Genomic DNA, 25,811 nt, shown 5'->3' with positions numbered 1-25,811 from the left:
TTATTCAACTTATGACATCTCAAAACTCTTCACATTAAGTGCAACTGCCAAAACAGACAAAGAAAGAGACAGACGGAAGCAGAGACTAACAGAGAGACGGAGGCACAGGCTGAGGAAGATTTAGAGAGAGAGAGATTGGATCAGTTACAAGGACAGGGAAAACTGAGGAGAGGAAATCAGGTAATGAGAAGGGTAGAAAGACCGAGAGAGAGACTGAGACAGAGAGAAGGAGGCAGAGACAGAGAACATGATGCAGAGGTGAGTGCATGCAACTGAATGAGGTAAACGTGAGAGGATGCGGGGTTTGGAAGTGGAGGAAATGGAACGATTCTTTCAGTCCAAAATGGAAGAGGCTGAAAGAGTGCGCATATATTCATTCACGCAAACACTGATACAAGCACTGATCAGCACATGCACGCACACTAATACACGCAGGCACTAATAGGCACTGATACACACAGGCACTGATACACACAGGCACTGATACACACAGGCACTAATAGGCACTGATACACACAGGCACTGAATCAATCAGGCACTGATACACACAGGCACTGATACACTATCTATCTATCCATCTATATACCTAGGCTGCTTCCCCCAAGGTGTATGGTCTCAATTAATTATGGTTTATTAGTGCCAGGACAATAAAGTAATTAACTCAGTATTCAATACTTCGTATGTATTCGTATATAGTTATTCAACAAATCGCTCCTCAGCTACCCTAAGGTATTCTTCCATACAACAATATAAACAAATAATTCAATCCCTCTAATATTATGCTACATATAAAAAAATTCAGGAGAGAAAATTAATCTGCTTATGACTGTACAATGAATGTGAATATGATCATTTGTATTAAGGTATGTGTATTATCAATGCAAGTATGCATTTGTGTGTGTGTGCATGTGTGTGTGCATGCATGTATTGTGAATACAGGCATGCCTGCATACAAGTGTACGAGTGTGCATATATTGTGAATATACAGTGAGCAACAGTAGTAGTGTTGCGGTTTTGTCCGAAGATTAAATGTAACTCGTGAAACATTATGAACCGTCTGTATGACAGACGGCCGAATGTATCAGACGCTTAGCCCGTTAGCTTATGTTTTCATCAAATTTCACGACACGATTATTGTTGCTTACTGTAGGTGTGAATGTTTGTTTTGGTGAGTGTTCTTGCCTATATACTTATTTGTGTTAGGTTTGCTTGTCTTTTTAATTTATTAAATACTTTTAAAATAGCCAAAACAGAGAGCAGCAACCCAAGAGTTACAAATCAGGTGCCTTTTACGAGAGTTTTTCTCTCAAAACTCTCAGCCAATGAAATATTCATGTTTTTTATTGTTCTTAATGTAGACATGTTTTTGGCTAAATAAAACATTTTCAGTTTCAGTTTCAGTGAGCAGATACAGGAAGGTGGTTCGAAACAGCTCTTAAAAACATCCACACACAGCTGGGCCAGGCTGTTTCCTGCAGTCTCATATTTATAAACTCGTTCACAGAATGCTACGCATGGTACTAATAAATGAATATTAAAGATTCTGAATATTACATATGAATATAAGCATTGTGTATCGGCCACACGTAACAAACCATATTGAAGGGGTTCACCTGAAACAGTGGCGGCAACAACACAAAATAAGCTGAACGTCATCGTACCGAAAGGATTTAATGTCAGGGAAATGTAATAATGCACTTAGAATATTAGGACTACGCGTCACAATATATCCTCAATCAAGTGGATTACACATGGAATACTAACACACAGTACCGTGAAAGGCCTTAATCCCGTCACTACGATGATCTCTATTCATTTTATGCTGGCTAACTCCGGATAATTTTATTCAGAAGAGTTCTCATATTCAGGGTGTTGTATTCTACCTCAATTACCCCATTACCTACGATGGCAATATATACATCAGCCTCTAATGGAGGTGACGTCTCGTGTTTATCTTACCTACGCTACTGACTGATATTCTTCGGCTTAGGGGAGGCAATTTCCATAACCTCTTCCCAATGATGACGTCCTTCATATTTTATTTGTTATTCACACATGATTATACTTTAGGTTTGGGCAGCTCTCACGTAGAAAAGGTGTTAAATTCGGTCTGGCTCTCTCCTGTCGACTTTATTCGGCTTGCTAAGAACTAGTTGATTCCAAAAACTTAACCGCACTCCCTGCTCCTCAAGTGCTCCTTCCTCTCCTCAGCAAACTCCTTGGCATCACTTCTTCCCTACCCTCAGTTCACCTCCCATTCCTCCTAACTCCCCTTTCCTCTCTCCACTAGCTCTTCTTTCCTCCTTCCACTCAAACCATTTCCCTTCCTCCTCCTACCATCACCAAAGACGACTGTGAATCCAACCAAAAGGGCCGAAGTAAGTTAACAAAGGGGAGTGAGTGTTAACTGACAGAATTACCATCATATTAGGCTAACTCTCTTGCCCAAATACATGGGACGGCAGGGATCCAGAGCCAGGAACAGGATAGTAAAAGTTAGGAAATCTATCAACAGAGTCCCTTCAAAATCTGCCTGTTTTCAGGAAACATTTCGTTTGGTATTTTTCTTTCGATGGGGAGTGAAATGGATGATGATGATGATGATGATGATGAGGAGGAGGAGGAGGAGGAGAAGGAGGAGGAGGAGGAGGAGAACAGAAACGAAAATAAAGAAGATGAAAGGAAACAAAAAAGGACAAAGAAGGAGAAGAAATTAGAACGAAGAAAGAGCAAAGGCGAAGAAAAAGAGGAAATGAGAAATAAGGAAAACAAAGGAAAAAGAAGAAAGACGAAAGAAAAAAGAAAGAATGAAGAATATAGGAGAAAGATGAACGAAGAAATGAGAGAAGGAGAGAAGAATGAAGAATGGAAAAGAGAAGAAAGAGAAGGTAAGGAAGATGAATGATGGAAAAGGAAGAAAGGACGACGAAAGGAGAGAAAAAAGAAGAAAGGAGAGAAGGAAGACTGGAGGGAAAAAGAATGGAAAGAAGGAAAAGAAAGGAGTGAAGAAAGGGGAGGTAAGGAAGAAGAATGATGGAGCAGGAAGGAAAAGGAAAGAACATGAAAGGAGAGAGAAGAAAGGAGAGAAGAAATAAATGAGAAGGAAGGAGACAACGGAAGGAAGGAGAGAAGAAAAAAATGGAGAGAAGAGGAACGAAAGGAGAAAGAATGGAGAAGAAAAAGGGAGCCAAAGAGAAAGAGGAAAGAAGAGAAGAAAGTAGAAAATAAAAGGAAATGAGATGAATGAAAAAGAGAGAGAAAAAAAAAGACGGAAAGAGAGGAAGAGAAGGAAGGTCAGGAAGAGGAGGAAGATTAGGAAGAGGAGGAAGATTAGGAAGAGGATGAGGAAGAACAGAAGAGGATGAGAACAGGAGGAAGAGGAGGAGGAAGGAGAGGCAGAAGGAGGAAGAGAAGAAGGAAGAGGTGTAAGATGAGGAAGAATAGCAGGAAGACGTGGAGGAAGAGGAGGAAAAGGAACAGGATGAAGGAGAGGAAGAGGAAGAGGTAAAAGCAGAGGAGGAAGGAAAGGAAGAGGAGGAAGAGGATGAGAAACGAGAAGAGGAGGAGAAAAAAAATGGAAGAAGAGGAAGAGAAAGAGGAGGAGGAAGGACGAAATGAAGGAAGAGAAAAGGGAGAGGAAGAACAAGAGGAAGAGGAACAGGAAGACGAACAAATGGAAAGGGAAGAGAAAGATGGGGTAGAGGAAATGAAAGAGGAAGAGGAAAGGGAAGAGGAAGAAGAGGAAGGAGAAAGAGGAAGAAGAGGAAGGAGAACGAGGAAGAAGAGGAAGGAGAACGAGGAAGAAGAGGAACAGGAAGACCGAAGAAAAAATGGAAGCAGAAGAGGATGAGACAGAGGGAGAAGGGGAAGAGGGAATAGGGAGAAGATGAAGAGGAGGAAGAACAGCTAGAGGAAGAGGAAGAGGAAAAGGATGAAGGCGAAGAAGAGGAAGAAGAAGAGGAAGAGGAAGAAGAAAAGGAAGAGGGAGAAGAGGAAGAAGAAGAGGAAGAGGGAGAAGAGGAAGAGGGGGAAGAGAAAGAGAAGAGGAAGAAACAGGGAGAGATGGAAGAGGAAGATGAGGAAGAGGAAGAAGACGAAGAAGAGGAAGAAAGTGAATATAAGGGAGGGGGAAGAAAATATATAAAATCCAGCTAATCATTTCTAAATTGTCATTATCACATTTAGACAATAACATGCACGACACAAGCCGGCAGGTAGGCTAGGTAAGCGTTAACTATCGTAATTGATGATTTAACAGTACAGCAATAATAATAATACCTCCCCAATTCCATAGAACATCCAGATAATAACAACATGATGAATGCAATCAGTTTAAACCGGTAAGGAAGTTACAGTATGAGGTAATTATCAAGAAGCCTGCACTTACAAAATGTAGGACGATCAAAATGGCTGACCTTGCCGGTGGTGTCGGGGTGGCGGCCGGGCAGTTCACCTTAGAGTCTTCAGGACCTCAGTCAGGCCCCGTCTCTTCACACCAGAGCGAGGCTATCAGGTCCACAGTCACTCTTGTTCTCGGAGATCACGACAAGACGCATATCACACACAAATTAAAGAATACTTTCCTCTGCAACGCCACCTGCGTGAAGAGACGGGAAAAAGTGTTTTGGAGCAGGGCAGCTGGCACGTGGTGGGCAACGCAGGTGTGCCAACCGTCTCGTGTCACAAGTCAGTAACCTCACCTGCAACAATCCAACGTGCTACGTAATCCACAAGCATCAAACACAACCACACAAACTACTGACTAATCTATCTGCATTTCGGGATTAATACAAAGTGGTTCTGAGAGTTTCACAAGCCTAGACAACTAATATTAGAAAATAAAATTAAATATCACCTCTCAATCACTGAGTGCATCGGAAGCATTGGTACACTTGATGCTACAGACATGCGCGATGCACAAGCTCAACTGAAGTTGCTACCGATCAGATTTACAGCAAGAATAATTACAGTCAATAAGCCACTTTTTACGGCTCAGTTATGTGTAGTTTTTAGCTATATTAAATTATAACACGATGAGTCTGTTAAGAAAAGATGATAAGAATTACTGGAATACAATATTTAATCACACTAAGCAACCGCACTTGTTCATTCCGCCTTTGAAAGAATAGACTGGAGGAGGGGAAGGGGCTGGGGGGAAGGTGGGGGGGCTGTGGCAGGGGAGAGAGGTTGGGGATGTCTTCGTCTTGTTTCACTATTCATAGTACAAAAGATACACCCTTAGTTATCGGGGATGTGAATGATAGAAACAGCCTCAGGACAATATGATGGAAATGAAGGACAAAGAGGAAGGCGAGCTGCAGAGATGAACGATCAGTGTGCAGATCCGAACACTGTTTAAGATAAAGAACGTCTAATTTCTATCCCGTGTGTTATTTTCCATTACGGTTCGCACTCGGTGGAACTAGGTTTGAAAATAATGCGGTTATGGTTTACACCAATTTAACAAGACATTAATATGTTTAAGTGATACACATTCTTGTGGCTGGGACTCTCGGCAGTACACATTAACATGCCACAGTGGAATCAAGGTTGGTACTGCTGTTTTTTTTTTTTTTTAGTACACACTAAAATTAAGCCATAGTGGAATCAGGGTTGGTATTGCTGTGGTTTTTCATTAATTCATTACCAAACACGCGCGGCCTTTTCATATTTTCCATCGAAATGAGTCTTTCACAGGTTATTTGTTATTTTTCCTGGAGTACCGTGCCATAGCTACTGGGCATTTTTATAAAGACAATGAACGCTGAGGATTTAGAATGAATAATTATTCCACTGACGTCTACCAGTAGCTGGCCATATCTTGCGTCCCCAACACTTGCTTTTAAAATTGAGAGATTGCTGTCATAGGTTGGATTAGGTTTGGTGGTAGGTGGTGGCGACCGTCATTCGCTCACTTGATCTTTCCTCTCACTTTTCATTACTCATTCCATTTTAGGCGACTTTACATTGAGTGTCAGCCTAATGGTTTCCTGTAAGCCAGGAAACAATTTACAGCGCTGGGTGGTAACCATATAACCAGCCTTTACGTGTTCCCTATGTGTTAACAGGTGGGTTGGCGTAGGATTAGTGTTCCTCCCCGTAAAACCGCTAACTCAGAGACAAACGGCTACCCTTTACGGAATTATGGCGTCTGGCTATAGATAAACAGATTAACTCTGCTAATATCAATCAGTATTTAAATATGCACTAATACGTATTAATTCTGCCCATACTGTATCATGTCACGCCTTTATTTACCCAATTTAGTGCAATTATGTTGTATGTATATATAAAGCAGTGAATTAGTGACGATTACCGTAGATTTAAAATCTCTCTCTCTCTCTCTCTCTCTCTCTCTCTCTCTCTCTCTTCCACTTAACTTGTCTTGATAGGGAAGATAGGCTTTGATCTCTTCTTCAGATGAGATCCTGAATATTGATAATGGAAGAGGATAAGGGTGAACTGTCCCCCCCATCTCTCTCTCTCTCTCTCTCTCTCTCTCTCTCTCTCTCTCTCTCTCTCTTTAGTAAAGCTTTTGATAGGGTCCCACACGAAAGGTTAGTTAGAAAGGTTCGAGCACACGGTATAGACGGCGATATCTTAAAATGGATAGAATCCTGGCTGAAAGGACGAAAGCAGAGAGTATTAATAAATGGAACTAAGTCGGACTGGGGATTAGTAACTAGCGGTGTACCACAGGGGTCAGTACTCGGTCCCTTATTATTTATCATATATATAAATGATCTAGACTTAGGAGTCAATAACAGCATCAGCAAATTTGCCGACGATACAAAAATAGGGCGTATCATTAACTCTACTGACGATTGCCATAACTTACAAAAAGACCTCGATACATTGTCCAAATGGTCTAAAACTTGGCAAATGGAATTTAACGTTGAAAAATGTAAAGTACTTAACGTAGGCAAGACCATTGGAGATACTAAATACAGCTTAGATAACAACGAAATTAGCAAATCGGTATGCGAGAGAGATCTAGGAGTTATGATTAGTAACGACCTTAAACCAAGGCAACAGTGCATTAATGCGAGGAATAAAGCAAATAGGGTCCTAGGATTTATTTCGAGAAGCGTGAGCAATAGATCATCTAAAGTAATACTAAAACTTTATCTAGCATTAGTAAGGCCACATTTAGACTACGCAGTACAATTCTGGTGTCCTTACTATAGAATGGATATTAATTCGTTAGAAAATGTACAGAGAAGAATGACTAAAATGATACATGACGTCCGGAACCTGTCATATGAAGACAGACTGAAAAGACTAAGTCTGCATTCGCTAGAGAGGCGTAGAGTAAGGGGAGACTTAATTGAGGTGTTTAAGTGGATGAATGGTATAAATAAGGGAGATATTAGCAAGGTACTTAAAGTGAGCATACAGGATAGAACTAGAAATAATGGTTTCAAACTAGAAAAATTCCGTTTCAGTAAGGAAATCGGTAGAAATTGGTTTGGTAATAGAGTAGTAGACGAATGGAATAAGCTACCTTTTTATAGTAAAGTAGTTGCTGCCTCTTCCATTGAGAGTTTCAAGCATAGGCTAGATAAGCATATGACAAATAAGGGGTGGATATAGAATAAAGAAAATCTTATAACCAATACTAATTCAAAAAAAAATTCTTTTCAGGTTACACAATGATAGTCTCTATTCTCCTTTCACACTTTCCTGTAAAATGTCCACGCCAGCTTTTCTATACGGCGTGGTGTTCTTTCTGACTTTTTCCTGCCGGCTTCGGCTGGAGGGTTTGGGGGGCGGGGGAGAGCCTTCTTCTTTGCTATCCTTATCTCATTCTAGTAGTTCAGTTACTCTTCTAGGAGCTGCCTAGCATGGGCCAACCGGCCTACTGCAGTTATCCTCTCTTCTTATGTTCTTATGTTCTCTCTCTCTCTCTCTCTCTCTCTCTCTCTCTCCCTTATCCCAAGCTCATTAAAACGCCCAGAGAATTCATAAAGGCGTAAGAGTACAAGAGAATGAGAAGGTACTCGTGCGTAGGTGAGAGGCGTAGAAGGGTACCTGGTGTATGACACTGTAGAGGAGGAGGAGGAGGAGGAGGAAGAGAAGTAGAAGAAGAAGGAGAAGGAGGAGGAGGGGATGAAGAAGGAGGAAGAGGAGGGAATTAGTTAGCTAATGATGAAAGGAAATGATGATGATGATGATGATGATAATTATGATGATGATGGGAGGGGGAGAAAATCCAAAAGAGGTTCAGGAAGAGGAGGTGGGAGGAAATACTGAAGAGTGGAGGAAGTAAGAGCAGAGAAGGGTGGAATAAGTACGTACGAGGAGGAAAGGTGTAAAAGTACTCATGATACGTAGATCACCTGAGCGTAAATGAGAAGCGTAGGAGAAAGACGAAGAGGAGGATGCCTAAAGGGTGAAAATGAATGAGGCACTGCTTGTGATGGAGAGACGGCAACTTTACGCCTAGCTGAAGTGAACAGGGTGTTGTGTTGGTTAAGGGTAAAGACAGGGATGATATCAGGTAATCGGTATTGTGTAAAGTGTAGGGAAGTGTAGTGTGGTGTTGTGAGGCGGACAGGGAGACGCATACATCCACTTGAGGCTCCTATGACTCACTATCATCTCCATATAATCGTCTGACATTACACGTAGCTAGAATGTAATGCTAGAGGAGACGCGGCCATGTGAGGGGTCTGAGGTAGAATATCAGGCAACTGGTGTGGTGTAAAGTGTAGTGTGGTGTTGTGAGGCGGGCAGGGAGACGCATGGTGTGGTGTAAAGGTGTAGTGTGGTGGTGTGAGGCGGGCAGGGAGACGCATACGTCAACCTCAGGACGCACGCTAAGACGCACACCATAAATCCTCGTACAGTCATGGACAGAGAAACCTGGACAGGTGAGGCGAGGCAAATGTCATATTTTCTCTTTTCCCCGGCTTGTCCGTCACTCTTCGTTCACGACTCCTTTCCCCCATCCCCCCCACCCCCCATCCCGTTTACCCTCTCTTCATTAGCACCTGCCAGGCTGCACTCCCCCTCCCCCCTTCCCTGCCCCCATACACCCCAGTTCGCTAATCCGCCGACCTTGAACCGTGTGTGTGTGTGTGTGTGTGTGTGTGTGTGTGTGTGTGTGTGTGTGTGTGTGTGTGTGTGTGTGTGCGCATCCTTGACACAAGCAACTCCCTACATTTTTCCTATCACAACCCATCCTTCCCTCTTCCCTACGGCTACTCTGCTAACACACACAAATACACACACACACATATGAGAAGCTCATCTTCAGCTGCTCTCTCTCTCTCTCTCTCTCTCTCTCTCTCTCTCTCTCTCTCTCTCTCTTTCTTTTTCAAGATTCTGTAGGAGTGAATAGTAATGTCAGTGCAAAGTATGCCTTTATTATTGTGATATAAGTATTATAAAATAAAACTTAGGAATATATTTAAAGAAAACAACTGCAGTAGGCTGGTTGGCCCATGAGAGGCATCTCCTCCTGATTTTGGATCTGCATACGAGAGATAGATAGAACGATAGATAGATAGAGAGAGAGAGAGAGAGAGAGAGAGGTGAGAAGTGTCTACTTGTCCCCTGGGAATGGCCAGCCTTCCCGGGTCATATGGGTAGGACGGAGAGGAGGTGAGGGAAGGAAGGGGATGGGGGGGGTGTTCATATGGGAAGCGAATCCGTCAGGAGCAAAGAGGGAGTACACGTCCACCACTCCACCTTCTCCCAGCACTAACCCTTCGTCTCCAACCAGGGAGGTACGTAGTATGAGGTGGAGAGTAGGAAGGAAGGGAGTAGAGGTGAGGAGGGGAGGGAGGGAGAGTTACAGCAGTTGCAAGAGTCTCCACAAAGATGAATCAGATCGCCTGGTGGTAGAAAGAATAAAAGAAGCAAGCCAACACTAACATCCCAACACCGTCATGCTGAAGCGATTAATTCAGATGTGAGGGACGAATCTTACACGTTACTCTTGGTATTTGCTGACGATTTTTACTCAGCCGTGGCAGGAAAGGAACGAGGTAAAGAATGACCCCTGAACGTGAGATAAATAAATTCAGATGTGAGGGACGAATCTTACACGTTATTCATGGTATTTGCAGACGATTTTTACTCAGCCGTGGCAGGAAAACGACAAAGTAAAAAATGACCCCTGAACGTGAGATAAATTAATTCGGGGACGGGAATGGATTTCTTCTTGACGCTATCCATGTTAACTACAAACGGTTTTATTCAGCTTAGGAAGGACTGCTGGTACTGACAGGATCGAACACTGTTTATTGCATTACGGTAGTCTCTTATTATACCTGTATATTATAGGATCGAACACTGTTTATTGCATTACGGTAGTCTCTTATTATACCTGTATATTATAGGATCGAACACTATTTATCCCATTACTGTAGTCTCTTATTTTACCTGTATATTATAGGATCGAACACTGTTTATTGCATTACTGTAGTCTCTTATTTTACCTGTATATTATAGGATCGAACACTGTTTATCCCATTACTGTAGTCTCTTATTTTACCTGTTTATTATTCTGGCTACCTGCAGACGGTTTTATTCTGCTATAGAAGGAGTTGACGTAAACACCTCAGCTTACTCCAGTCCTCTTGCATGTACTTCGTATTATTCTTATTATCTACAGAAAGATTTACTCAACTCGCCAACAAAAGAACCGGGAGGGTAAAGAATGATCCCCGAACGTGAGATAAATTAATTCAGGTACGGGGCCGGGTTTTTGTGGACGCAGCAGCAGCCGCCAAGGGAGCCTAGGGAGGCCAAGACAGCCACACAGAAAAAGGCCCCTCGCCCTGCCCAGGAAATGTGCGGGTAAAGGACATCCTGAATTCTGGACGGGTGGCCACGAATTTGGCGATAAGGAGTTTGCGAAAAGAAATCAAGGGGCTGAGATAGAGGTTAAGAGGTTGAGACAGGAGTTGTTAGGGGTTGAGAGAGGGGTTACTGGGAGTTGAAGGGTTGTGAGAGCGGGGTTGTTGGCGGAAAAGTAGGTGGAGCAACGGGCAGGGGATTTGTGTGTTAATGGTGAGAAAAATGTGTTGAGAGAGAAAACGAATGAGAAAAAGGCTGGGACTGGGAGAGTAGTTATGGGGGTTAGAAAGCGTTATTAGGGGATGGAGTGAAGGGTTATTTAAAAAAAAAATGAAAAAGAGGTTACAAGATTAAGGAGGTTGAAAGAGGGGCTGAGGAGGAGAGAAAGAGACTGAGAGATAAAGGAAGTGCTGAAATCTGGACGGGTGAGTTGAAATTCGGCCGAAAGGAGATTGAGAGATTGGTCATTAGGGGATTGAGAGAGGAGTTATATCGGGGATTTTAGAGAGAGAGAGGGGGAGGGGGTATACGTCTTGATGGTGAGTGTGTATCAAGTAAGCAGATTGCATACCGTGGGAGTGGCATCCTTCCCGAAGTGTATGGAAAAAATGCCGACCAGATTTCAATAACCTAAGTGCTCGGGCTGGGGGGAGAGGGGGGAGGACATAATAGGGAGAGGGAGAGAGAACGGAGTGTGGGGAGGGGAGAGGGGTGTGGGAGGTTGTGATGGTGATGCGAGGGGGTGTAAGGGTAGGGGGAGGATACGGCAAGGAGACGAGGAAGACTGAGGGATTAAAAAGAATGTGAGGTGGGGGAATGACGAGGAAGGAAGGAGAAGCAGGATGAGGATGAGAGAGGAAAGAGAGAGGGGAGGCTGTGGGGGAGCAAAAAAGGGAAAGGGGTGTGGGGGAAGGGGTCGAGAAGGGAAAGGGAGGAGGAAGCTGAGGGAGCGATAGGAGGGAGAGAAGGAATAGGGAAGAGAGGGAGTGGGGGAAGTTAGAAAAGTTGAGAAAGGATGAAGAAGGAAGAGGGAAGAGAGGTGGAGAGAGGGAGATGAGTATAGGGGAAGGGAGAGGGGGAGAGGAGGGGGACAAAGACAGGTGATACAGAGATAGAGGAAATTAGTTGACATGGCAAAATAAAAACCTGGGTGAGAAAATAAAAATATGCAGATGAGATGGATTGTCATTACGTGGAGTGACTACTGGTGGAGAGAGAGGCGAAGTACAAGAGGAGGGATGGAGGGCAGGAAGGAAAGGAGGAGAGGAAAAGTGCAGGATGAAGAAAGAAGGGTGGGAGTCTTTACGTGGGAATTTTGTAAGAAGGTAGGCAGGGGAAAATACTGCTGGTTGATGGGCCTGTGAAAAGTAGGTATATTGGGGCTGTTATACTGGTGGTATATTGGGGCTGTTATACTGGTGGTATATTGGGGCTGTTATACTGGTGGTATATTGGGGCTGTTATATTGGTGGTATATTGGGGCTGTTATACTGGTGGTATATTGGGGCTGTTATATTGGTGGTATATTGGGGCTGTTATACTGGTGGTATATTGGGGCTGTTATATTGGTGGTATATTGGGGCTGTTATACTGGTGGTATATTGGGGCTGTTATACTGGTGGTATATTGGGGCTGTTATACTGGTGGTATATTGGGGCTGTTTTATTGGTGATATATTGTGATGTTTTATTGGTGGTATATTGTGATGTTATATTGGTGGTATACTGCGATATTATATTGGTGGTATATTGGGGATGTTAGAAGGCCTTGGTCCGACTCTCCTCTCCACACCGCGCTCTCAGCCCGCTGAACCTTTACTTGTATCGTCTATGTACTTCCTAAAAGTATTTGCTCGCCACATACAACTTGTGTAGACATTTGGCTATGAATTTAAATTAGACATACATCATTAAATAAAATCTCTTGCTTAAGTAGGAATATCATAATTCAGCAGTTAAATGAGTCCTTTATTTACACATATCATCACCATCAACAATTGGTTTACATGTATTATTAAACTGCCCACTTCACTTCTCACAGAAACAAAACCATTACATGTTACCATTCACATTACTATCAACCGCATCACTCCACCGACGTCCACTTTCTCATTATATTGCACTTAAAACATTACACTCACACTTTCTTCCATCACCACGCTACAGTGCTGTCCCAGGCGATAAAATGCAGTACATCATTGTTTATGAGCAATGATGAAATTCTGACTATAAGTTAACAGGAGTATGATGATAATTGAGCCACCTGGGATAATATTTACAGGCTGTCTGGTTTTTGTTACCTACCCTAACCTAATTTACCTTACGTCAGTGTCTGTAGCTTCCTTTTTCTCCCTGTCTTTTTATTTTGATTTATGAGATCATTTAATTTTGCACAGAAATTATTTAGCAACGCATTTGTGGAAGCCCACAGTAGCATTCTTTGAATTTTTTCTATGTTATGACCTTCATTACAGTTGTTCATAGGAAGGAAGGCATCTTCATCCATCAATACATTAAGTGTTATCTCTGTGCCTATATTTCTTTGATTTACGGATTTTGTGAACTCTGGCTGTTGTGTAAGTTTGTTAATGATTATATAATTATACATGATAATATTTACAAAGCATCATCTGGATACAATAGAGCCCCTCTACTTATGCCCCTTATGAAATTATGGTTGTCTGGTAGGCATTCCATTTCGTCATCAGTGGTAAGTAAGTCTTTACATAATTCACATTTCACTTTTTTGTACACAGCAAAGCAACAGAATCCTGCAAGGTATGTTATTACTTGAAGGAGATCTATGGAGTTTCTATATCCTCTGGAGGCACATCAACATCGAACCTATGCATGTTTACCATATCATTATTTTCCATTTTCTCCCAGTTTGCTTCTTCAAATACTTTAAAGTAAACACTTTGGTTATAAAGAGGTAACTTCAGTACAGATATCATCCTCAGGTTTTTTTCACACTCAAACACTTGTCTAATGGATATGTTATAATTGCCTCGTGCAAGCTGCCGATATTTTCCAAATCTTGCCTCCAAATGATCAGTTTGAAATTTTCCTGGTAGTATATATTTCATGTTTAGTTCACCTATGCAATAATCGGTTATTTGTAATATGGGTGTGGTCGTATGTCTCAGAGCAGTAAATGTTTCATTCGTCAGTTTTCCGGTCACTTCTGTCATGCCATCCCAAAGATTTAACCAGCTTAGGAAATTGTGCAGGAAAAAATATCTTTCATCATTGTCATCACTTGTCATTGGAGCAGCATATTTGTTTTTAAGACGACAACCTTTATATGGAGATTTTACGTTCATTACTGTCCACCAAGTATAGATTATCTGTATGTAATTAGCAACATCTTCAAAGCATGGTAAATTATGTGTTTTCCCTAGAGTCATTAATGCTTGTACAATATATTCGTTGAAAATCTGCAACACTAAGCTGACATTTTGTTTTTCGAGATTTGAGGGTGATAAAGACTTTAGCGTAAGCTTATAGGCATGCTTGAGGAGGGAATCTGCTTCTAGAGAGTGAAGTTGTTTTAGAGTAGTAAAAGGAGCTTTACAAATTCTGGTTACTCTATCACATATCTCATCAATGGAAAAGTGTGGAAATTGCATGTACTTGTCATGATTTTTCTGATTGATCCAATTATTTCTAATGCATTTGAATATATGTACTGAATCAAACATAAAAAACAATGGCCTGGAAGTCTGTGCTGGATGGCGATAAACAGTGGAACATCGTGGTGGCGAGTGAAAATATGACATGGCCTTGCTATTGATGGAGCTGTTGTCTGTCACTGCACATATGACTCTGAAGCCTATCTCCTCTAAGCCAGTGATGATCCGCTTTATGAAATTGAACAGGTCTTCTGCTTGCCTAGTTTTAGCAGGCAATATGTGAACAACATCCTTAAATTTTGAGCACAAGCTGCTTATCATAAACACAAATGTACTGCTAGCTGCCTCAGTACTGTTGAAAGCTGACCCAACAACATTGCCACCTTTATAATCAAAATATTGCTTAATATGAATCTCATCAATCATTAGTGTTACAGTTACGTCACTTTGTGATAGAAATTTAAATTTATTCTTAATATACACCAAAAAGTTACTATTCTGCTGTTCAGCTGCCGGGCTCAAATGTTGTGATAGGGTGAGTTTCCTAGCAGTAGTGTAGCTTGGCAAGAGTAAGTAACCAGTGTTCCTCAACAATCTGTAACCTTGTGGGGAGCAGTTATATAGTAAGGATGAAAATACCATGAACTCTGGCGAATATTCCAGTTTTTTTAATGTCATTAAGTGTAGCTGTTCACATATTACTTTCACGGTATTTATGTGCTTAGATGTCTCATCTCGTAAAAGTGATAACATTGAAATGACCAGTTGCAATATAAAAATCATTCTTCCAGGACTAGAAGCAGGTTCCTCACTGTTACATTTTTTTAGGTTTGCCAACAGCTCTTCGAGAGAATTAGTATCACTGATATGTGACGGAATACGATAGTCACCTAAATTCTGCATCTCAATTTCACCTACAAATACCCTCACTGCACAATGTTTATCAATTTCATGCGTGCAATATGGCATATCAAGACTGATTCCCGATTACTGACTACACTCCAGAATGTATCCAGAAAATCGAGCTTCTAGCAGTTCATCCATCGTTGCAAACTTTCTTTGTTGCTTATACAGCGAATCATCTGCAACACTTTCTGCAATTGCAGTCTGAATTGCACCTTCTTCCTTTCTGCATCTCCTTGTATCTGGAGATTCTCTCAAGGAAGTAGTTGTTGAAAGATAGGAGGGACAGTTAGGCAACTTTGAAGGAACTGCCCCGTTCCTAAGTCTTGGCCTGCCTAATTTTACTGTAAGTCTCCTCCCTGTTTTCTCATCAAAGTATAATGTTTCCCTCTCTATCTGCTCTGGCCGAAAGTGTAGTTCACACACCTGTACAAAGGTGGCTGCTGTAATTTATATATTTATTTTTTCATGCATGTATACGTTTGAGTAAAAAATAATAATGAGTGTAATTATATAACATCCCTAACATTAGGGAATATTGAACAATTTATAGTTCTAAAAAATTCTGTTGCTAACTTTAATACTACATCAGTCTGGTCATACGACTATTATAGGTATGCTATAACAAGAAACATCTGACACGTTCATCAAATAAAAAATATATATATATCGTTTTTAGGAGAACGCGCATTAGAGAAAATGGGAAATTAAAATGGGGGAACTATCGTTTTTTTTTTTAGTTGACATAATTACTGTCGCTAACGTTCGTTATAATGCATTATGCTGGTATTACAAATAGCAGAGGCAACATCCTGCATGCTATAACAAATACTACATTACTCAGATAAATAAATGAAAAATGAAGCTTTGTATCAAACGGAGAGTGCGTAAAGAAAATGGAAAATTAGGCTATTTTAGTTCCTTGTTTACTAATGCAGTAAACTGATAATAATACGATTGTGATATGTATCAATGTCCATGTTATAACAAGGAACACCTGGAACATTCCTCAACTACTTGTATATCGGTGCATATATTATCTAATTTCTTTGAGTCGTCTAAAATGCGCTATAGGCTACTGTGACCCCGCGACCTCCGCCATTAAGGCTACCAAGGTCACCTCACTAACCCACCGCATGTTCACTTCGGATCACCAAGTTTTTAACCCTTTCGTCAATATCTGGCAATCAACATATTATCTAAAGGTTAATAATCTTAGAATGAAATCATGGGACTATAAAAATAATACATTTACTTACCCTGCTCTACTGATGAGGTGACAAATTATCCCGTTTTATTGCCCTTGTCCACTCGTCTATAAGTTCCTTGTCTTTAGGAAACGAGAAAATACACACCGAGGGGCCATTTTCATAGTTTCCTTTGCAGAATGGCACACAACACTTGCTTGGCATTATTGCAGATAGCAGTTAACAAGCCTGGGAGTCAAAGAAACCATGAATAATTCTAATGAATAAAGATACACGGGTGTGGTGTGCTACCGTCACGCTCCAATAAATCACACTGACGAGAAGGAGCGTTGTGGTGTTGATGTGGATGTGATGGGGAGCGTTATGAGGAGCACACTGAGGTGGTTTGGCCATGTGGAGAGGATGGAGGGTGAAAGACTGACGAAGAGAGTGTATGTGAGTGAGGTGGAGGGGGGAAGAGGGAGGGGGAGGCCGAGGATGAGATGGAGGTATGGGGTGGAGAGGTATATGAGAGAGGGGGGTGTGAGTTGGGAGCAGGGCAGTGAAATGGCGGGGGACAGGGTGACTTGGAGGCGATTTGTTTGTGGCCACCCCAAACGGGATTGAGGCGTCTGGCAATAGATAGATAGATAGATAGAGTTGCCAATTAGACACGTGGTCGAGTTGCCAATACGGCATTGGAACTTGGAAGGACCTAAGGTCGTGACGTAGTGCTGACGTAGCAGAACATCTATCAGGCCTTCTCTCTCGGTGGCCTTGGATGGCCACGATAAATGCCAAATGCTGGAAGCGGCAGAGTGGATTAATTCCTCTCACTTCCTGCAGTTTATGACGCTGATATTAAGCCCGTGCCAGATCTATGAGAGAGAGAGAGGGGGGGGCGGCATAGCTTCGTCTCTTCATACCTATATTTGCTATTAAAAAATTATCTTCAGGTTTGGAGGCCCATCTAGTAGTGAGGGAGGGGGGGTGGTAGTGGAGTACAATATATATAAACCCCCTCCAGTTAACTGTAAAAAATTGTCTGTTGGTAACACACATCACCGTAGTGAAGATCAACATCCCACTCGACTCACAGCTCTTAGTCACTGCACACTTCACCATTAAATTTAACTCTTGTCCTTCATCAATATCCTGTTTGTGTTCGAGTGGCAGCCTCCCTTGATCACCAATATTAAGGCCATATTATTTACTGACTGCCTCATTAAGTGGTGTAGTAATAAAGGATATGATTAATGTAGGTTTGGTGGTGACATTTGTTGGTGGATTTGGAAATGAGGAAGTGATTTTGGAGTGACTTAATGTTGTGTCTTAATGGGTAATTGTATAATCTTGCTGTCTGCACTCGTTTTTATTCTGCTTAGGATTTTTTATGCCACCTAAGGGGCTGGGTATATTGTATCGGTCCATATGACGATCACTGCATCACCGGGCCTTCTACTCATAGGGAGAGTGATAACCAGAAATAATCCTCCACCATATTGGCGAAGTATTAATGTGGACGATTTGTGTGTGTGTGTGTGTGTGTGTGTGTGTGTGTGTGTGTGTGTGTGTGTGTGTGTGTGTGTGTGCGCGTGTGTGTGTGTGTGAGACATTCATTCCCTCTTCCTCCCACTCTCCTTTCCTCAAACTGTCACCCCTTCCCATCCCCCCTCTATTCTTTCGTCTCACTCCCTCACGGGATCCTCTCCTCCTACTCCCTTCCCCTTCTCTTCCCATCCCACTCTCTTCCCCTTCTCTGATTCTCCCAATCCCTTCCCCTTCCACTGCCTTCCCCTTCTCTTCCCCTAACACCCTTTCCATCTACTTTTCCCCTCCCACTCCGTTCCCCTAGAGTCATTCACCTCCCTCAGCAGGCCAATATAGTACCTTCACATATAAGCTCGTATAAATACCTAAAAAAAAAAAAAAAAAATCGTTTTAAAAATTGCGGGAAATTCTAAACCCTCATGACGTTTCCAGACCCTTTCACCTAAATTGGAAAAACTCTTAGAATTCAACGTTGATCTTCGGTGATGATATTCCTCGCTTTACCCTCACTATTTTTTCCTTTTTTGGGGTGAGTCAGAGTGGAGGGGAATTTTTGATATTGCTGTATTTTATGAGGGTGGAGTGGATTTGGGTGAAGTGGAGGTTGCGTTTGTGGATTAGGGGTAATGGCCATTTTAACGTATGAAAATGTGGAGTGGATTTTTTTTTCTTTTAATGTTATTTTCATTCTCTCTCTCTCTCTCTCTCTCTCTCTCTCTCTCTCTCTCTCTCTCTCTCTCTCTCTCAATAATTTGTGTGCGTGCGCGCTCGTGCGCTTGCGTTTGTATTTATCTGTACACACCCCAACAATACACCCATTTATTTTCAGACACACACACACACACACACACACACACACACACAAGGCGATATGATGTGATAGGTAAGCGTATGAGGGGTGGGGCAGTGAGCGGCCTAGGCTATTAGCTTTTAAATGGGTCCAATGCCCACCCCATTGCCACAGTCCTGACCCTCCCCTAATGAGCTGGATCAACGTGTGGCCGCCAGGGTAGTGGGCTGGCAGAAAGGGGCATGGGGAGGGGGCAGAGATGGCATGTGTGGGAGGGGGAGGGAGGCAAGGTGTGTTTGTGTGTGGGTGAAAGTGAAATATATATATATATATATATATATATATATATATATATATAGAGAGAGAGAGAGAGAGAGAGAGAGAGAGAGAGAGAGAGAGAGAGAGAGAGAGAGAGAGAGAGAGTGAGAGAGAGAGAGAGAGAGAATCGCAATTCCAGTTGCATATATATATTTTAGTCTGTAGTATCTGTGGTGTTTTTTATCCTGTACCAATTCTTTTTCATTTTTTCGTTTGGTTTTTGGGCGAATCTAATCCGATTTCCCTCAAACGATTATATTTGTGGCTCTGAGCACTGGACACCAACAGCTTATTTTCCGCAGTCCATTTTGGAAAGTGAAATCCATGGTTTTTCTTTTTTTTTTTAGTAGGATATGTGAAGATAAACAAAAGTACAGCCATAACTACAGCGACGCAACCCCCTTCAGCGCGGTTGCTATTTATTCTTGCTATCTTCCGATGGTCTTAAATTACTTTAATCTGGAATTAGAGTAGTAGTAGTAGTAGTAGTTGTTCCCTAGGCAGTCTGGTTAGGCTGTTGGAATTAGAGTTGTTAAGTATTGCCTGTCTCAACTCCTGCATTGTTGTAGTAAAATCATTGAACAAAAATAATTATCTGGTGGTAATCAAAGTAAAGAAAGTTGTCATTTTCGTGCAGTTAGTCTCTTATTTGTTCAGCTTTGTATGTATGTATGTGTGTGGTTTTGCATTCGTGAAAATATCAGTCCAGCTCCCCTATGTACAAATCTGTGCATAAATTTACGTATGCACGAGCTGTCTATGCGTACGTATATTGTATTAATTTTACCAAGCAGCTGAAAAAATACGCATCGTCTCTCTCACAAAAAATCCCCCTTAATAAAAAGTGGAGGGAAATTGGTAGTAAGTGTCAAGGAAGCGAGAATTTAAGTGCACTTACCTTTAATACCGGAAGGTTGGCGAATGGCTAAGAAACTAACACCCCCACCCCTCACCTGCCCCCTACCCTTCTACCCCTCCCCTTCTCTCTTTATTCCCCTCTCCTGATACCTCCCACCTCCTCTCCCCTCACCCCTTCTCCCCTTCACCCTACCTCTACTCCCCTCTCCAGTGTAAACTGTGTGCCCAGCCCGATGCTCACACACTACAACACTATGTGCTCCACTGCCCCTCACTGGCACAATTTAGGAACCACCAATTATGTTCTGTTTCTGAGCAAATTGTATGGATGATAAACAACAAATTATCAGAGTTGCTAACTAAGTGCAAGAATTTAAGGAATATACTGTAACCTTGACCTGAATCGAATGAGTTTTGATTTTATTGAAATAACATAAATTAAACAATGTACATTTTAAACTAATATGTACAGTATGCTATACACCAAGGGCACAGCGTGGGAGCGGTGTGGTGGCGGTTGGTGGTTGGGGACCCAGGGGAGGGGGTAAGGTTTGGTGGTGACCTGCTAATCCCAACCCTTCCCCCATAATCTGGGGACTCCGGTCGCCGCAGCCTCCCTCTCCCGCACCCACACTCTGTAGCCTCACACTTGTATTTACAATGCGTTTTTCCTGGATGTATATGTAGATCACTATGTATAAGTTTTATGTGTGTACAAATGTATTACTGTTTGTGACCTCTGTTTCCTATTCCATTCACCGATCTTGTGTACGTGAATATGTATATACATATGGTATATATCAGTATGCTCAAACAAATTCCATGTAACTACATACAACAGCACTCTTTATACTCACTGTACAGTTTAATACATGTATTACTGTATATAAGATTACTAATTAGTCCACTTTAAAATTATTGACCAATCACACGTACAGTATATTGTAATCTAATATAATACATTAATAGGCTCGGGAAGATGACTACCTAAGTATCATCTTCCTTTTGAGATATTGTACAACTATTATTTTTATATGTACAGTATTGTGTATCTCAGTAAATGTATCAAATTCAAATTCAAATTCTCCATTTAACTCCCACCGGTCTGTCCCCCATCTCTAGCCTCTCCTCGTTCACCTCATGCCCCACACCCCTCTCTTCCCTATCTCTACCCCCCCAAGTACCCTCTTCTTTCCCCTGAACACTCACTTCTCTCTCTCTCTCCTTCCTTACCCCCAAAGCCTCCCTCTCTCTTCCATTAACCCCCACCCCTCTTCCTCTCACCCCTTAACCACTGCCTTCCTACTTTTCTATCCTTGTTTTAACTTATAGAATAGTTTTTGTTAATAACCTTCCCTATACCAAACAGCCACAAAAGGGCCGACAGGTCTACTGCGTTTGCTTTCCTTAGTACTCCTTTGTACCTGTATCCCCTGCCCCAACTTTTTCCCTCTGTCCGAGTCCTTTCTCCCCTATCCCCAACCCTCTACCCCTCTCCTCATTCCCCTTACCCTCGTTGCCCTTAACTCCCCCTTCTTCAACTCATTTAACACCCCCCTCTCCCCTTCTCTCCTTTCACTCCCCTCTCACTCTCCTTACTCTTTCTTTCCCCTCTCACTCTCCTTCTCACTCCCCCTCTCACACTCCTTCCCCGCCCCCTCCGGCTCACCGCTGAAGCATGTAGTGTAATTAATCCATCATAACCTCGCCCCCACTCTGCAGGAAAGAAGGCGGGGATTAACGAATATATACGATACCTCAACACGCGACGTCAACTTGGTGCTTGGTTAAACGTTGATGTGTCTTAATACAGGTGGTAATTACAAGGCAGGGGTGGCTAAGGGGGCATGGCAGGAAGTAGGTGAGGGTGTTTGTGGCGTTGGGGGTGTGTGGATGGTTGAGGAAGGAAGGAAAGATGAAAAGAAGAAGAGGAAGGAAGGAAAGAAGGGTGGGTAAGACTCTCTCTCTCTCTCTCTCTCTCTTATCCAAGAATAATTAAACAAAAATGAGATACACGTAAACAAAAGAACCACAACGTAACTTGAGATTGTGCATAAATGTCACTTGGTCCCGGTGGTAAAATTGTATTGGTAAGATGTAGTAGTGATGCTGCATGACGTGAAGTGGGGGTGAGGGGTGGGGGAGAGAGGGGGTGAAAGAAGAGGAGGAAGAGAGGGAGAAAGAGGGAAAGTAACGTCTGGAAACAGCAAGAAACAGAAAGAAAGAAAAAAGAAAAAGACGTCATTGGATGCAAGGAGTTGTCTTGTGGATAAATGTAGAAACAGGAATGAAAAATGAGAGATGAGAGGAGAGGGGAAGTGAGATGAATTGTTTGGACTGAGGGAGCAAGTGTACGGGGAAATGAATAATAGGAGAATGAAATGTGAAAGGTACGCAAGTGCCCGGAAATGATGGAGAGAGAGAGAGAGAGGTGTAAGGTGAGAAAGGAATCGTAAAGAGAAATGAACAGGGAAATGAGATATAGGAGTGACAAATAGAGGCAAAAAAAGACAGTGAGATACAGGACTGATAGTGGCGGGAGAGGAAGGGAAGACTTCAGCAAATGCGAGGGAAAATGTAAAATTATCGTGGTAAGATCCAACTAACTTAGACGGAAGAGTAATGGCCTATGATCAGGTTCCTGCCTAAGCCCCACACATAGATATTCATTGACCCCATCATTACCCGCCGCCTTGATTACACACACGGATTAACTCACATTATCGCTCTCTGTCTCTATTACTTTCTGTTTCATGGGGTCTCTCTCTCTCTCTCTCTCTCTCTCTCTCTCTCTTTCCCCCCCCCCACACACACACACCGCTCGCTGGTGCAGTGGTAACGCTCTCGCTTGCCAACTGGTGGACGGGAGTTCGCGTCTCGCTCAGGTTGCGAAATGTTTCACTGACGAAGTGGGTGGTTACGGTCCCCCTTGAGCAAGGGGACGGGTGTGTGCGTGTGTGAAGATCACAGCCTTCCCCTTAGATCGGACTATATGAGCTCTCAGCTCCCTTCCGGGAGGGTAAAAGCTGACGATCACGACCATCAAGTGATCCTGACCGACCCGGTGAATTACACACACACACACACACACACACACACACACACTTTTTCCCCCCTTCATATTTAGCCAGCCATGATGGGGGTCAAAATCCCATGTTTGTAGTGGAAAAGGGACAATAAACCCAAAATTTTCAACCTGGTGGGAACAGATTCAAGTAATTAGCCTTTTATCCTGTGTGGCTCCCTCATTACGCGGTTACTAAAGACTACACACACACACACGCACACACACACACACACACACACACACACACACACACACACACACACACACACACACACACACAGCAAAATTAAAGATAACTCACTCAGCATCACAGGGAATGTCAGTTAACCTCACTCTATCCGTAAGATTGAATTAACCCAACATAACGCTTGACTTGTTGGCTTGTTTTGCCTTGTCTTGTTTTTCTTTGATTTAATTTGTTTTAACGATTCCTGTGTGTGTAGAGAGTTTTTTTCCCGTCCTTTTTTTTTAAGCTAATGGATGATATATATATTTTTTTCATTTGCTTCTGTAAAAAGTTTTCTGTCTGTCTTTGTGGCTGGATATCCTGTGAGTCAGGCTGATGATGGATTAGAGAGAGAGAGAGAGAGAGAGAGAGAGAGAGAGAGGAAAGAGTTACATAGAGTTACATAGATACACAGACCACACAGACCTTACGGTCCCTACGAGGTGGTCCGGCCTTAATCCTAATATAGTGCATAGGAGCAGAAGAAAAGGATAGCACAGCAGAAGGCTCTCTCCCCCACCCTCCAGACCCTCCGGCATTTGCCGTACAGGAAACAAGAGCGGAAGTAATACCTTGCAGGAATGAAAAACCCGAAGGAATTTTTATAGGATCGGCAGAAAGTAGAATAATATGGAAAAGGAAAATTTGGGCATATAGCCACATACTTACTCTATGCATGCAATTTTTTTTTTTTTTTTTTATATCAAAAGATGAATAGAAAGTTTGTCAATTATATATATTCTAAAATATTGTCTGTGTCTAATAGACAGATGAATGCAGTCGCGAATATGCAATAATTGCTCCATCCTAATTAAACGATACCAACTGCGTCGAGATACATGTCCAGTCTCTTTTTAAATATATTTATGGTACTACTCTCAATCACATTCCCAGGGAGTTTATTCCATTCGCTTACAACAGAGTAAGTGAAGAAGTTTTTGGCTGTATCAAGATTAGCCCTCCTTGCTTGCAACTTCATACCATTTCCTCGAGTTACAGTCTCGGCAATTACTGTGAATAGCTTGCTTGAATCAGTATTACTAAAGCCTTTTAGCATCTTAAAACATTCAATCAGTTGTCCCCTGAGTCTCCGTTTTCTAAGAGAGAATAGATTTAATTCCTTGAGTCTCTCGAGGTATGTTTTATTCCTCAGGGACGGGATTAACTTGGTAGTCCTACGCTGGACCGCTTCCAGTATTTCTATATCTTTAATTAGGTGAGGCGCCCAAAACTGCACTGCAAACTCTAAGTGTGGCCTGACTATGCTTTTGTATAGGGGGATTACAATATCTTTGCTTTTATATGTAAAATGTCTTTTGATGAAGCCTAGGGCCCTGTTGGCTTTATTGGCGGCAGAGATACATTGATTTGAACTTTTCAGATCGTCTGAAATTAGTACGCCTAGATCCTTAACTAGTGAGGACTTGCTAATGATTTGGCCCTTCATTTCGTAATCATACCTTTTGTTTTTCTTCCCACATTGCAGTACCTGACATTTACTTACATTGAAGGGCATTTGCCATTTTTCTGACCAGCTGATAATTTTATTAAGGTCATTTTGGAGGCTAATTCTGTCTTCTTCAGTTAATACAGTGTTGCCGATTTTTGTGTCGTCTGCTACACACCTCTCAGTTACTTTTTTCACTTTGCACAGTATGCCAGATGACCTGTAACATATTTGTCTATGTAATAGTGGTTGATATTTAATTACATATCTCTTTCTTTCCCCATCTTTTATACTTTATTTTCTGTTTCCTCTTCCCTATTCCTCTAGTCTGGATCCGCTTTTCTCTCTCTCTCTTCCCCTTCCTTCTCTGTATCCTTCCTTCCTCCTCTCCTTCTTTAACGTCTTCCTCGCTTTCCCCTCTCCTCTCCAGCTCTTTCTGTTTATATCTGACCCGCTTCCTCCACTTCCCAGCATCTCCCCTCCCCTTTCCCCCTCCTTCACCCTCCTTTTAGTTGTAATTCCCCTTTAGTATCCGATCCTGTTTTCCTCTGTTGTCTTTTTACCTCTTTCCCTCAAATTCTCCCGCTCGTCCCCTCCCCCTCCCCTCACCCCTTCCCCTTTCCCTGTTCCTCTCTTCCCTCTATTCTCGTATAACTTTATGCTTTCTCATCCCTCTCCTCCTCCTCATACCCGTTCCTCATCTCTCTTCCTCTGCCTTCCTCTCCCCATTCCATTCCTCTTTCGCATCTCTTTCTTCCCTCGTCCTTTCTCTCCCGTCAACTTCCTCTTTCCCTTTCTTGCATCCCTTCACCTCTTTCTTCCTCCATCTCTTCCCCTTGCCTCCCTCCCATTATCTTTGTTCCATCCCTCTCCCATCACCATCGCCCCCTCCTTTCCTTTGTGTCATTTCCTCCCCCTTACCCTCCATTCCCTCCTCCCCCACCCCACCAAGGCCTTCTAAAATTAAGAAGGCCTCTCCAATCCTCTTGTGACGTCAGCCGCGTAGGTCAGGGGCAAGGTGCGTGGT

The 25,811-nt window shown here is 42.4% G+C and overlaps 1 long non-coding RNA gene across 1 annotated transcript in view; it reads right to left on the bottom strand.

The window, feature by feature from the left end:
* Positions 1-25,811, bottom strand: part of LOC145389794 (uncharacterized) — a gene marked incomplete at its 5' end in the record, with an annotated part of 54,752 nt that overhangs the window by 25,437 nt on the left and 3,504 nt on the right. The window lies entirely within an intron of this gene.

The sequence above is a fragment of the Coenobita brevimanus genome, unplaced genomic scaffold (genome assembly GCF_032717465.1).
Source record: "Coenobita brevimanus isolate Jiangsu-jjx unplaced genomic scaffold, ASM3271746v2 jjx.HiC_scaffold_2125, whole genome shotgun sequence".
NCBI lineage: Eukaryota > Metazoa > Arthropoda > Malacostraca > Decapoda > Coenobitidae > Coenobita > Coenobita brevimanus.
Note: the sequence above shows the minus strand (reverse complement) of the source record. Positions and strands in the feature narration are given on the sequence as shown.